This window comes from Schistocerca americana, chromosome 5 (genome assembly GCF_021461395.2).
Source record: "Schistocerca americana isolate TAMUIC-IGC-003095 chromosome 5, iqSchAmer2.1, whole genome shotgun sequence".
NCBI lineage: Eukaryota > Metazoa > Arthropoda > Insecta > Orthoptera > Acrididae > Schistocerca > Schistocerca americana.
In genome coordinates, this window is record NC_060123.1 from 327,245,306 (window position 1) to 327,258,617 (window position 13,312).

A 13,312-nucleotide genomic window follows, 5' to 3' on the forward strand; every position below is an offset into this window, starting at 1 on the left:
CGACAGAATAGAAGGAGTGAGCCATGAGGAAACTCTTCAGTTTAGACTTAAAAGTGTTTGGGCTACTGCTAAGATTTTTGAGTTCTTGTGGTAGCTTATTGAAAATGGATGCAGCAGAATACTGCACTCCTTTCTGCACAAGAGTCAAGGAAGTGCATTCCACATGCAGATTTGATTTCTGCCTAGTATTAACTGAGTGAAAGCTGCTAACTCTTGGGAATAAGCTAATATTGCTAACAACAAACGACATTAAAGAAAATACGTACTGTGAGGGCAATGTCAAAATTCCCAGACTATTGAATAGGGGTCGACAAGAGGTTTTCGAACTTACACCATACATAGCTCGAACGGCCCGTTTTTGAGCCAAAAATACCCTTTTTGAATCAGAAGAATTACCCCAAAAAATAATACCATATGACATAAGCGTATGAAAATATGCGAAGTATACTACTTTTCGTGTTGAAATGTCACTTATTTCAGATACTGTTCTAATGGTAAATAAAGCGGCATTTAGTTTCTGAACAAGATCCTGAACATGGGCTTTCCACAACAGCTTACTATCTATCCGTACGCCTAGGAACTTGAACTGTTCCGTCTCGCTTATAACATGCCCATTCTGTCTGATTAAAATGTCAGTTCTTGTTGAATTGTGGGTTAGAAACTGTAAAAACTGAGTCTTACTGTGATTTAGCATCAAATTATTTTCCACAAGCCACGAACTTATATCATGAACTACATTATTTGATAATGTTTCAATATTACACACAAGATCCTTCACTACCAAGGTGGTGTCATCAGCAAACAGAAATATTTTTGAATCACCTGTAATACTAGAAGGCATATCATTTACATATATAAGAAACAGCAGTGGCCCCAGCACCGACCCTTGGGGAACGCCCCATTTAACAGTGCCCCATTGGGACTGAACATGATTACCACTCTCAATATTGCGGAGGATTACCTTCTGCTTTCTGTTCTTAAAGTAGGAGGCGAACCAATTGTAAGCTACTCCCCTTACTCCATAATGTTCCAACTTCTGCAGTAATATTTTGTGGTCAACACAGTCAAAAGCCTTCGTTAAATCAAAGAAAACACCTAACGTTCGCAACCTTTTATTTAATCCGTCCAAAACCTCACAGAGAAAAGAGACTATAGCATTTTCAGTTGTTAAGCCATTTCTAAAACCAAACTGTACATTTGACAGCAAATTATGTGAATTTAAATGCTGCAGTAACCTTGTATATACAACCCTCTCGATAACTTTAGCAAACACCGATGGCATAGAAATAGGTCTATAATTGTCAACATTATCCCTGTCTCCCTTTTTATAAAGTGGCTTCACTACCGAGTACTTTAATCGGTCAGGAAACCGACCACTCCTAAAGGAAAAGTTACAGATATGGCTAAGTACTGAGCTAACATACGTGGAACAATACTTCAGTATTCTGCTAGATACCCCGTCATATCCATGAGAGTTCTTGGTCTTTAGTGATTTAATTATTAACTCAATCTCCCTCTTGTCAGTATCATGGAGGAGCATTTCAGGTAACAGTCTCGGAACACTTTTTTCTAAGAGCGCTATATGATTCCCTGTTGGGACTAGGTTTCTATTTAGTTCACCTGCTATATTCAGAAAGTGATTATTAAGTACTGTACATATATGTGACTTATCAGTAACACGGACATCCCCACTACGCACTGATTCTATATTCTCGACCCGTCTCTGGAGACCAGCCACTTCCTTTACGACTGACCATATGGTTTTAATTTTATCCTGAGACTTAGCTATTCTATCTGCATACCACATACTTTTTGCCTTCCTAATAACTTTTTTAAGCACCTTACAATACTGTTTGTAATGGGCTGCTGCATTTAGATTTTGACTGTTTCTAACGTTTTGATATAATTGCCACTTTGTTCTACAAGATATTCTTATCCCTTTAGTCAGCCACCCAGGCTGCCTGTTTGTGCTAGTACCCTGTTTTGAACGTTCTAACGGAAAGCAACGTTCAAAGAGCACGAGAAAAGTCTTGAGGAAGGCATTATATTTATCGTCTACTGTAACAGCACTATAAACATCTTGCCACTCTTGTTCCTTGATAAGGTTTACAAAAGTCTGTACAGCAACTGGATCAGCTTTCCTAAAAAGTTGGTAACTATATTTAACATGTGTTGCAGCACAAAAATCTTTTAGAATTAAAATTTGTGCATCATGATCTGAAAGGCCATTCACCTTTTTGCTAACAGAATGCCCTTCTAATAATGACGAATGAACAAAAATATTGTCTATGGTTGTTCTACTGTTCCCTTGCACTCTCGTTGGGAAGAATACGGTTTGCATAAGATTATATGAATTAAGGAGGTCTACCAGCATCCTTTTCCTTGCACAATCACTTATACAATTAATATTGAAGTCACCACATATAACTAACTTTTTGTATTTCCTATAAAGTGAACCAAGAACCTCCTCTAGCTTTAGCAAAAATGTTGTGAAATCGGAGTCTGGGGATCTATAAATAACAACAGTAAGAAGTTTAGCTCCACTAAATTTAACCACACCTGCACAACATTCAAACACCTTTTCAGTGCAGTACTTTGAAACATCAATTGACTCAAATGGGATACCGTTTTTCACATAGATGGCTACTCCCCCACACCGCAAAGAGCTCCTAGAAAAGCTGCCAGCCAACCTGTATCCTGGTAAAGGAAGCCTCTGAATTATCTCCTTATTTAAGAAGTGTTCAGATATACCAATAATTTCAGAGTCAACATCTATAAGCAGTTCACTAACTTTATCTCTAATACCTTGTATATTTTGATGAAATATACTAATTCCCTCATTAATCGGATACCCAAGCTTCTACATCTACATCTACATTTATACTCCACAAGCCACCCAATGGTGTGTGGCGGAGAGCACTTTACGTGCCACTATCATTACCTCCCTTTCCTGTTCCAGTCGCGTATGGTTCGCGGGAAGAACGACTGTCTGAAAGCCTCCGTGCGCACTCTAATCTCTCTAATTTTACATTCGTGAGCTCCTTGGGAGGTATAAGTAGGGGGAAGCAATATATTCGATACCTCATCCAGAAACGCACCCTCTCGAAACCTGGTGAGCAAGCTACACCGCGATGCAGAGCGCCTCTCTCGCAGAGTCTGCCACTTGAGTTTGTTAAACATCTCCGTAACGCTATCACGCGCCGCTCTTCTTTGGATCTTCTCTATCTCCTCCGTCAACCCGATCTGGTACGGATCCCACACTGATGAGCAATACTCAAGTATAGGTTGAACGAGTGTTTTGTAAGCCACCTCCTTTGTTGATGGACTACATTTTCTAAGGACTCTCCCAATGAATCTCAATCTGGTACCAGCCTTACCAACAATTAATTTTATATGTTCATTCCACTTCAAATCGTTCCGCACGCATACTCCCAGATATTTTACAGAAGTAACTGCTACCAGTGTTTGTTCCACTATCATATCATACAATAAAGGATCCTTCTTTCTATGTATTCGCAATACATTACATTTGTCTATGTTAAGGGTCAGTTGCGCATGGAACTTCCAACACTATCTACTACGTCATTTATATATATTGTGAAAAGCAATGGTCCCATAACACTCCCCTGTGGCACGCCAGAGGTTACTTTAACGTCTGTAGACGTCTCTCCATTGATAACAACATGCTGTGTTCTGTTTGCTAAAAACTCTTCAATCCAGCCACACAGCTGGTCTGATATTCCGTAGGCTCTTACTTTGTTTATCAGGCGACAGTGCGGAACTGTATCGAACGCCTTCCGGAAGTCAAGAAAAATAGCATCTACCTGGGAGACTGTATCTAATATTATCTGGGTCTCATGAACAAATAAAGCGGGTTGGGTCTCACACGATCGCTGTTTCTGGAATCCATGTTGATTCCTACATAGTAGATTCTGGATTTCCAAAAACGACATGACACTCGAGCAAAAAACATGTTCTAAAATTCTACAACAGATCGACGTCAGAGATATAGGTCTATAGTTTTGCGCATCTGCTCGACGACCCTTCTTGAAGACTGGGACTACCAGTGCTCTTTTCCAATTATTTCGAACCTTCCATTCCTCTAGAGACTTGCAGTACACGGCTGTTAGAAGGGGGGCAAGTTGTTTCGTGTACTCCGTGTAGAATCGAATTGGTATCCCGTCAGGTCCAGTGGACTTTCCTCTGTTGAGTGATTCCAGTTGCTTTTCTATTCCTTGGACACTTATTTCGATGTCAGCCATTTTTTCGTTTGTGCGAGGATTTAGTGAAGGAACTGCAGTGCGGTCTTCCTCTGTGAAACAGCCTTGGAAAAAGGTGTTTAGTATTTCAGCTTTACGCATGTCATCCTCTGTTTCAATGCCATCATCAGCCCGGATCCTGTTTCGAGCCACTTACTGATTTAATGTAAGACCAGAACTTCCCAGGATTTTCTGTCAAATTGGTACATAGAATTTTACTTTCGAATTCACTGAACGCTTCACGCATAGCCCTCCTTAAGCTAACTTTGACATCGTTTAGCTTCTGTTTGTCTGAGAGGTTTTGGCTGCGTTTACACTTGGAGTGAAGCTCTCTTTGCTTTCACAGTAGTTTCCTAGCTTTGTTGTTGTACCACGGTGGGTTTTTCCCATCCCTCACAGTTTTACTCGGCACGTACCTGTCTAAAACGCATTTTACGATTGCCTTGAACTTTTTCCATAAACACTCAACATTGTCAGTGTCAGAACAGAAATTTTCGTTTTGATCTGTTAGGTAATCTGAAATCTGCCTTCTATTACTCTTGCTAAACAGATAAACCTTCCTCCCTTTTTTTATATTCCTATTAACTTCCATATTCAGGGATGCTGCAACGGCCTGATTCCCTGTTCTGCACATACAAAGTCGAAAAGTTCAGGTCTGTTTGCTATCAGTAGGTCCAAGATGTTATCTCCACGAGTCGGTTCTTTGTTTAATTGCTCGAGGTAATTTTCGGATAGTGCACTCAGTATAATGTCACTCAATGCTCTGTCCCTACCACCCGTCCTAAACATCTGAGTGTCCCAGTCTATATCTGGTAAATTGAAATCTCCACCTAAGACTTAACATGCTGAGAAAATTTATGTGAAATGTATTCCAAATTTTCTCTCAGTTGTTCTGCCACTAATGCTGCTGAGTCGGGAGGTCGGTAAAAGCAGCCAATTATTAACCTAGATCGGTTGTTGAGTGTAACCTCCACCCATAATAATTCACAGGAACTATCCACTTCTACTTCACTACAGGATAAACTACTACTAACAGCGACGAACACTCCACCACCGGTTGCATGCAATCTATCCTTTCTAAACACCGTCTGTACCTTTGTAAAAATTTCGGCAGAATTTATCTCTGGCTTCAGCCAGCTTTCTGTACCTATAACGATTTCAGCTTCGGTGCTTTCTATCAGTGCTTGAAGTTCCGGTACTTTACCAACGCAGCTTCGACAGTTTACAATTACAATACCAATTGCTGCTTGGTCCCCACATGTCCTGACTTTGCCCCGCACCTGTTGAGGCTGTTGCCCTTTCTGTACTTGCCCGAGGCCATCTAACCTAAAAAACCGCCCAGCCCACAGCGTGTAGCCGCTTGTTGCGTGTAGTGGACTCCTGACCTATCCAGCGGAACCCGAAACCCCACCACCCTATGGCGCAAGTTGAGGAATCTGCAGCCCACACGGTCGCAGAACTGTCTCAGGCTCTGATTCAGACCCTCAACTCGGCTCTGTACCAAAGGTCCGCAGTCAGTCCTGTCGACAATGCTGCAGATGGTGAGCTCTGCTTTCATCCCGCTAGCGAGACTGGCAGTCTTCACGAAATCAGATAGCCGCTGGAAGCCAGAGAGGATTTCCTCCGATCCATAGTGACACACATCATTGGTGCCAACATGAGCGACCACCTGCAGATGGGTGCACCCTGTACCCTTCATGGCATCCGGAAAGACCCTTTCCACATCTGGAATGACTCCCCCCGGTATGCACACGGAGTGCACATTGGTTTTCTTCCCCTCTCTTGCTGCCATATCCCTAAGGGGCCTCATTATGCGCCTGACGTTGGAGCTCCCAACTACCAGTAAGCCCACCCTCTGCGACCGCCCGGATCTTGCAGACTGAGGGGCAACCTCTGGAACAGGACAAGCAGTCATGTCAGGCCGAAGATCAGTATCAGCCTGAGACAGAGCCTGAAACCGGTTCGTCAGACAAACTGGAGAGGCCTTCCGTTCAGCCCTCCGGAATGTCTTTCGCCCCCTGCCACATCTTGAGACGACCTCCCACTCTACCACAGGTGAGGGATCAGCCTCAATGCGGGCAGTATCCCGGGCAACCGCAGTCGTAGTCCGATCGGGAGATGCGTGGGACGAGCTGGCCGTCCCCGACAAACCCCCATCCGGGCCCCCACAGTGATGCCCATTGGCAAGAGCCTCAAGCTGTTTGACCGAAGCCAACACTGCCTGAAGCTGGGAGCGAAGGGATGCCAACTCAGCCTGCATCCGAACACAGCAGTTGCAGTCCTTATTATGCAGCATTAAATATAGTAAACCATTGCACGCAATTTTGAAGAGTTTGCAGAGGTAAAGTCCATAGAGTATACTTTCTGGATGGTCGATTTTAGTTGCCACAATGTTGAGAATGAAATGTGGACAAGATACCTATATATTTCATTTAATCTAAGTACCACATAGGTGTCATATGTAATATTGAGAAATATTCCATCTTTCGCGACTGTATCAAAAGTTTTACTTACACTGGGCACGTTTGGCGTTATTTTAAAGCACTTCAATCAATCAAAAGGAAGTAGACAAAATACATTAAACAAAACTGTGGACTTACAAAAACATTAGGACTTGAATATACCATCTGTCAGTGAAGTGCTCAGAGCTATGTCAAATATTTGCTAAAACACTGATGAGCCAAAACAAACGTTGAATATTGTGCAACCACAGCACAAAACTACGAAAGGTGACTTGGCAATGGAGGAGACAAAATACAGTCCTCTTATGATGCTTCAAAAGAGAGAAATGTGTCTGGTCTAAATAAGTCGCTTATTACAGTTGCAGAAGAGGAATATATTTCAATACCATTGGTAAAACTGCGACTGTGGAACAAAAACAGAAATAGAACATGAGTACCATTGTGTATGTGCCATACCTTTCATTGATGGAAGTGCTTTAAAATAAAGCCAAACGCGCCCTGTGTAAATAAAACTTTTATTACAGTCGCGAAAGACGGAATATTTCTCAATATTACATACGACACCTATGTGGTACTTAAATTAAATGAGATATTGTTATACAGTAAATATTATATGAAATTTAGGTATCTTGTCCACATTTCATTCTCAACATTGTGGCAACTAAATCGACCATACAGAAAGTATACGCTATGGACTTTTACCTCTGCAAACTCTTCAAAATTTCGTGCAATGGTTTACTACATTTAATGGTGCACAATAACTGCGTTGAACATCAAAACAAAATTAAGTCATTTATGGGGGGAAGGTATCAGTCAAGAAGACGTGTAAAAATCAAATTTTTTGGCCAAATAGTTTTTGTGGAATCGAATGATAAGTGTGTCAAAGCAGTGGGAACACCATGTGTCTGCACAGGCGAGAAGTGCAGTGATGACAAAATCGCGCACAGCGCGGAATGCGGGGAGCACGTTTCTGCAGCAGCGAAAGGGTTAACGAAGAGGCAAAGCACTAGAAATTTCATTCAAACGAATAAAATTCGTGAAGTAAGGCACTCCAATATTGTTTTTAAATAAAGAAAATATTAAGCACCACACAAGGTTTGAACTCATAACCTTTCACTTGGCAGCCCACCACCTTAACCGTTTCGCTACCGCAGCTCGTCGAACAGTGTAACTCCATACGGACTCTAACACCTCACGCAAATACTTATAAACACTGTTGGTATGACTATGAATTATTCACACTTCGTCGAAGTACAATAGGAAATAAACAAGTACCGCTGTTCTTTATTGCGAAAAAGCAGTTCGTGAGATTGAAACAAACACCTTTCCTTGCTATCGCCTGAATTAGGAGTCTTATTGCTTGTTTGGTTTAATTAATTAATAGAATATGAAGCAATTGGTATAAAGAATGCTTTTTCCAAACTTTCTATAAAAGAAAGTCTGCTATCAAGACATTGCTTTTGTTCTATTACATTATTTATGACTGAACGTTTCTAAAACTGAAGACACTCGTCCATGCTCTGCACTGCAGTCGAGATCTGGCAACGTCGTTCTCTGTTCATTGGCTGACTGTGTTTTGTGATGTCAGATGCGCAGAATGAACCTAAACTCGGCCACCAACATAAATGACGCGCACTTTAGTTGCCACCATCCAGCACAAACAATGGGCATTCTCAAAACGTTGATCCACCGTGCCCGTATTATCTCTGATGCCGACAGTCTTCAAGCGGAACTGGAACACCTGCAAAAAGTATTTCTGAAGAATGGCTTTTCAACTAGGCAAGTGAACAAAGTGATGCAGACCTACAAACGACGGAACAAGGAAGAGATAGAGGCCTTCAGGTCAACTGCTTATTTACCATTTATTGGGAATATTTCTTCACAGATAGGCAGAACATTGAGAAAGTATCAAGTGAGAGTCATCTTTCGCCCTCCTTCCAAAATTTCATCACTGATGGAATCCGTTAAAGACGACCTGGGCCTGCGTAAATCAGGTGTTTACAGAATTTCGTGTGAATGCGGCAAATCATACATAGGGCAAACAACATGAATAGTGCAGGAATGCATTTTGGAACACCAACGGCATACTCGCCTTCAACCCACCAAGTCCGTAATCACCGAACATTGTATTTCCACATTGTATTTCCATGAATTACGACGACACAAAAATTTTGGCCCATACATCAAACTTTTGGTGCTCAATTATCAATGAATCTGTGGAAATAAGATTGTCTGACAATGAGACTCTCATCAATCGAGATAGCAGTTATCAGCTAAACTCTGCTTGGAATCCTGTTACAGAGAAACTTCGTAGTCGACGTAGTTATCAGCATAAAGATGAAAATTGACGTGATATCGATACGCCAAGCATTCACCGTGGAGGGCACAAGGCGCAGTGCACGGAGTTGTTATGAACGTGCATGCTGAGCAGTGCATGTGCAATATCACCTCAGTATGGCTTTAAATAGCAGAGCTCAGTGCGTACTCGCCAGTACTACTACAGTGGTACTCACCTGAAGATGGCCAGAAGACTCTGCGCCGAAATATCGTGGCAGGATGTTACTGACATCCGGCAGTTCTTCCATGTTTTTATGGAACAATCAGTACACCGGAAAAGCTTTAAACATCACAAATACACGTTGTCTTAATCTCTATAAGTCCTGGATGAAAAAGAATGGCCAGTCATACTGTGTGCCTCTTACACGATCTTCTACAGACTCCCTAACCAAACAGATACTTCTGGAGGTTTAGTAAACAGGGTGGGTGGATCTTACAAACTCCTTTCATGTTTACAAGGTCCTCATTTTATCAGAATCTACGCTAGTTTTACAATCTCTAAGGTATAAGAGGTGGAATTCTAAAACAGCACCCTTATTTTGGCAATGCATCCAGTGTGAAATCCAAAAGCAGACGATAGACTTCCTGCGGGTTAAATCTCATTGTGACAATTCATAATGAAGAAGTCAATATTCTTTGTAAGGAAGCCACCAAATCTGGAACTTCCATTGACCTAAAATTGTCACCCTCTGATGGAATTGTAAAAAGGATTGCCTGTTTCTCTCCCATTTTGCACATGTAAAGAGAAAGTAATTGATGTCACCTTCTGCAGTGTTATTAGAGTCACAGAGCAGATTTGGAGCAATTCCAATGTGGTGAAAGCTTCCGTGGTTGAATCTCATATGGCAGACAATATATATCAGCCATCTGGTTAAGCAAACATTGTGAAACCACATTCTACATGGGATAACAGGCTGAACACGGGCATATCTTCCCCTAGGTAGTTGAGATATGTTCCAGTCCTCTTGCTATTGTTGAAAGGCATTCTGTGTGACCAAATAGTACAGTTCATCTGAAAGTAGACTTTCTTATGAGTGCCACCATTCTACTTTCTTTGAATAATGCTGCATATACCAAGGAGCTTTTTAAATTTTTACTACTGCTAAGACATCATAATAACAACTCAGCACTGGGAACTATTTTAACTGTTATGTTCATTCCAATCCCGGGAGCGGAAAGACTTACCTTAGGGGGAAAAAAGGACGGGTATACACTCGCGCACACACACACACACATCCATCCACACATATACACCATTGACTCCTTACCCTCTCCCTTAAAATCCACATCCTTTCATCTTTCCCTCTCCTTCCCTCTTTCCTGATGAGGCAACAGTTTGTTGCGAAAGCTTGAATTTTGTGTGTATGTTTGTGTTTGTTTGTGTGTCTTTCGACCTGCCAGCACTTTCGTTTGGTAAGTCACATCATCTTTGTTTTTTGAAAAATTTTTTCCCACATGGAATGTTTCCCTCTATTATATTTATTTATAATTTCCTTGATAACTGCACAATCACTTTGCTAGAAGATGGGTAGTATGACACTTCGTGAAATGTCGTGATATAGCAACACTACCACCCGGCTGGAAACCTGAGAAACCTTCAACAACAGTTTACGCTGGGAAAGCCTACAGTCAGATACACTTTTATAATATTTATAATCACACAATCATGTTAGTTTGCAAAGGAACTGCTCCCTCGCCATTGAAGTAGTTTTTGTGTTTATGCCACATATTCTCTGATATTGCTTTTGATCTATTATTGATCCCAAAACAATATATGCTTTGTAATTCATCAATTTCTGTCCTCTACTGCCCTAAAATGATCTGAAAGTTCATTATGTCTTCATAATCTGTCATTCCTGGTGGTGTATAGGTTCTTGATGCAGTGGTATGTAACCAATTGTGTAACGTACATACGCATAAGATGATCCTCACGACAGTGTCTTCTGTAACTTGAACTGGTTTTCGCAAAACATGAAACCGAAATGTTAGAATTCCAAAACCATTCTCAAAAATTGTTCTTGCTCTGCTCAATCTATAATTATAGATCTTTCCCCTTATAGTGTATGTTTGTAGGGTTTTAGAAGTACAGCTTTAAAGGGAAGGCATCATCTCCAACTAGAACATCATTTTCAGGCAACAGTAAGTTGTTTTCTAGATAAGGATACAACAATCAGTTTTGGAATACCTCACTATCTGCATTATGACCATATGAGCCTATATCTACACCTCTAAAACAATAATCATTATCCACAATGGCTATAAGCACTATAGTATTTGTTCCTGTGTAATTACAGTATTCACTACCACAATTTGGTGGTGCTTAAATTGTTATGTGTTTCACATCAATAGCACCACAGCAGCTTGAAGAATTCCACCTCAAGTGAAACCCTACTTGTATATCTTGCCATTCCTCCATGTTCGATATCTGGAAATAAAATGATATTGTTAACTGTGATTTGACTTAAAATACTACTGTTAAATTCTGAAATGAAATAGCAGTGTTAATTTCAGAAAACACATCATGCATCACCATCAGGGAACTGGTTGTCTGAAAAATCTGTGAATGAATTCAAAGAACTAAATAACAGTTTCACACTGTCTGCCCTGAGTTTACGAGAATCAGAAGATGAATGTCATGTGATGTAATTGGAAGACATGCGGCAGTGCAGCTCAGAAAGTTGCCGCCAATTGATAGAAATGATGCAACACATGAAATACATGCCACACTCTCTAGATGCCATAAGAAAGTCCTCTGTGTTAGAAACGTGTATACACTTTCTAATTACAGTTCTGTTTCTGCTCCATCGCCACAGCTAAATAGGATTCCTACAAACATCACCACTAATCTTTACTCCAATAACGCCTGCTTTCTGTCAGCCTGATGAACTTTCACTGTCTGGACATCCCACATAACTGGAACAATCCTCGCCAATAATTGCAGGTGATGTACTTCGCGCAATAATGAAATTCTCTAATATCATGAACTAAGCTATATATTACTGTATACTGTTCATTTTTAATACGTGCAAAAAAAGTTAAAATATCAGTTGTGAATTTCATTGTAAATAATAATTATTTACTTTGATAAAATATTTCAGATTTTCATTCATAGTACCTCGCACTTCTGGTGCTATTTTAATTACAGATGCTTTTGAAATTCTGGAAAATATCAACAACGGTGTATACGATATTCCAGAAGAAATGTATACCAGGATTATTTCCAACATCATTCTTGAAGGGTGGCATCCCTCATGTGTATCTTCATACTGAATTTGTGGAGCAATTAAATGTAAGAGTATTTCCACTTGTGTAAGCATCACTCTCATTACAGCTTTGTATCCTTGAGGATCTTTATTATATAGCTCTTTAAATATTGTATGCATTTTGCCTTTTCTTTCCATCCAATTCCTGACCCAAATTGTTCTTTTTTTTTTTTATTCTGCTTTTTTCCCCCCATACATCGCTTTCAGGTCAAAGTATTTCAGCACAAAGTATTTTTGTAACTGATTTTATGAGGCTATGAATGACCTGCCGTGTATTTTGTGACAACATTGCACAAGACATTGTTATTTGAAAAGAAGCGAGTACACGTGTGCAGTAGCTGTCTACTTTCAAGCTTGCACATGTGCGACCAGGTGAGGCAAGTTGAACTATTGACATTCAAGTACACTGGTGCAGTAGCTGTCCATGTCAAGTTAGCAGCTCATATTGTGTAACCAGGCCCATCCTCGCCTGACTACAATGCGACAAAAGGAAGGAAAGAAGGAAGCCATTATAGCACTTACACAACAGTGGAGCCTTGATGCAACACTTAAAATTAGTCTTGTCCTTGCTCCATTTCTGATCTCTATTATCCTAATCTTTTGCAAGCTGAAATTATAACTTTGCACAGTTTACAATGAAGATTAAAGACACAAAATTATCTGCCACAAACATGTTCAGTCTTGTATTAAAGATGAAATGTAATGAAAAAGAGTGTTTCCGACAGCTGTTATAAGCTCAGAAGACATTTTACATTTCAATGATCTGTCACCCTGATGGTGCTTGTGAACTTTTACCTTGACTTTCTTCTTACAATCGACTTCTTGTAGTTACTTAATGCTGTGGATCTGCTGTGCAGTACCAACTCTCATCGTGTGACTTTGTTTCTGTTTGCAGAGGGTCCAGGGCTGTAAGCAGGTTCTGTGATTTTCAAGTTATGAAATGACGTAGCTGTATTTTAAAGGACTCATCTATATTTTGTGGCTCTTATCA